The sequence below is a fragment of the Terrapene carolina genome, unplaced genomic scaffold, assembly GCF_002925995.2.
Source record: "Terrapene carolina triunguis isolate 2854851 unplaced genomic scaffold, T_m_triunguis-2.0 Scaffold519, whole genome shotgun sequence".
Taxonomy (NCBI): domain Eukaryota; kingdom Metazoa; phylum Chordata; order Testudines; family Emydidae; genus Terrapene; species Terrapene triunguis.
The window spans coordinates 3,699-5,796 of NW_020664870.1; the positions used below are offsets into that span (position 1 = coordinate 3,699).

General features: G+C 57.3%; 1 pseudogene; it reads left to right on the plus strand.

Moving 5' to 3' along the window:
- The first annotated feature begins 878 nt into the window (after positions 1–878).
- Positions 879–1,798, plus strand: LOC113407928 (annotated as a pseudogene).
- Positions 1,799–2,098: the final 300 nt, after the last annotated feature.

The window sequence follows — 2,098 nt, forward strand, 5'->3', positions numbered from 1 at the left end:
TCTCTGCCTCTCACCCATTGAGTCTTTCGTTCTTTAGGCAGAGTGGCCCAGCTCTGACGGGACAGACTGCGGGAGTGCCCACCCCCCAATGAGAGTATCTGACAGCCCAGGGGTTAGAGCATGCGCAGAGCCAAGTTCAAACCCTGTCTCCCCCTCCGGCAAAGGGCGGCTTGAACAGGACGTGTCCCCGCTGGTACCCTAACCCCAGCTCCTTTCACAAATGGCATTGCTCCCTAGCCCCAAGGGAAGGTTTGTAGCTGTGACCCCCAAGCAGAGGGAGGCACCACGCTTCCTGCTTGGGGTGGGGCTTAGGACATACCCTTGCCTTGGCATCTCCCATTGGCTAGCTCAGGCACCTCCCCGCCTAGCACGCTGCCTTTTGGGAATCCCATTCAAAGGCGCCTCTCTCTCCATTCGCTGTGTAGGGAGCCTGGGCGCCGAGCTCAGGCCATGTGAATCCCAGTGATTGCCTGGGAGTTAGCTGCGGTGAAGCTCAGCCTGGCCACGCCTCAGGTCCTTGGGGAACTGGGCCCGACATGCCGTGCCCAAGGTCACAAAGCAGGGCTACAGCAAAGCTGAGGACTGAGCCCAAGTCTCCTGAACCTTATCCCCAAGGCTAAGGAGCAGCTCCGTAGCTGGGGTTAATTGGCATCGTTCCCTTGACTAGGTAACCACAAGAGGTGGCTTGTTCGTTCCACCAGGAGTGCCTGAGTAAGAGGTGAGGGCCAGGTTTTAAAGGCATTGAGGCACCTGGGTGTCTGGCCCTCAGTAATCACTGAGTCAGGGTCTCAGCACTTGTTTCTTTATCCCTTCCCATTAATATCCCTGTTATTATCCCCAGGGCCCCAGAGTCTGTGTGTAACGCACGAGCTGCCTCCATGGAAGAGAGGAACCGCAGCACTGTGACCGAGTTCGTACTCCTGGGACTGACCAAGTCCTCGGAGCTCCAGCTCCTCCTATTTGTCATCTTCCTGGCTGTGTATGGCGCGACGGTGCGGGCAACCTCCTCATCGTGGCGCTGGTGGCTTGTGAGCCACAGCTCCACACCCCCATGTATATGCTGCTGGGGAACCTCTCCTTCCTGGATTTCTGCTACTCCTCTGTCACCGCTCCCAATTTGCTGGCAGGCTTCCTCCTTCAGGCTCAGACCATCTCCTACAGGGGCTGTGTGGCCCAGATCTTCTTCTTCCACTTCATCGGGGGCATCAAGATCTTCCTGCTCACCATCATGGCCTACGATCGCTATGTGGCCATATTCCACCCGCTGCGCTACGTGGCCATCATGAACCAGGCTGTGTGTGTGGGGCTGGTGGGGGCCTCTTGGGTAGGCGGCTTCATCCACTCCATCATCCAGGTCTCCATCATCGTCCAGCTGCCCTTCTGCAGCCCCCACGAGCTGGACAACTTCTACTGTGACGTGCCCCAGGTAGTCAAGCTGGCCTGTGTCGACACCTTTGCTGTGGAGCTGCTGATGGTGTCCAACAGTGGCCTGATGACTCTCCTGGGCTTCCTGGTGCTGCTTGTATCCTACTCTGTCCTCCTGGCCAAGCTGAGCACACGCTCCAGTGAAGGGCGTGCCAAGGCACTCTCCACCTGCACCTCCCACCTCACCGTGGTGACCCTGACCTTTGGGCCTTCCATATACATCTATGCCCGGCCCTTCCGCTCCTTCCCCATGGACAAGGCCATCTCTGTTCTCTACACGGTTGTCACCCCAGTGCTGAACCCCATCATCTACACCCTGAGGAACAAGGATGTGCAGCTGGCCGTGAGGAAGCTCAGGAAGTTACATTTGTGACACTGGGTTGGGGCAGCAGGAAAGGGATGGGATTTTCCATCACACCTCCTCCCCCCCCCCCGTGTGCATGTGGAAATACACCTGGAATAGGAGCCCAAGTGCTGCTCCTACAGGGTGGGAACAGAACTGCTCCAACTTGTCCCACAGCAGTTCCAGTGCTGCCCCTAGTAGATGGGACAGGGAGAAGGGAAGTCAAAATTGTAACAAAAGTGCCAGGGGGAGACTGGAGCTGATCCACATTTTCACCCTCCTGAATGGAATTGGGACTTCGTTGTATGCTATTGGCTCTGTACAGTGGGG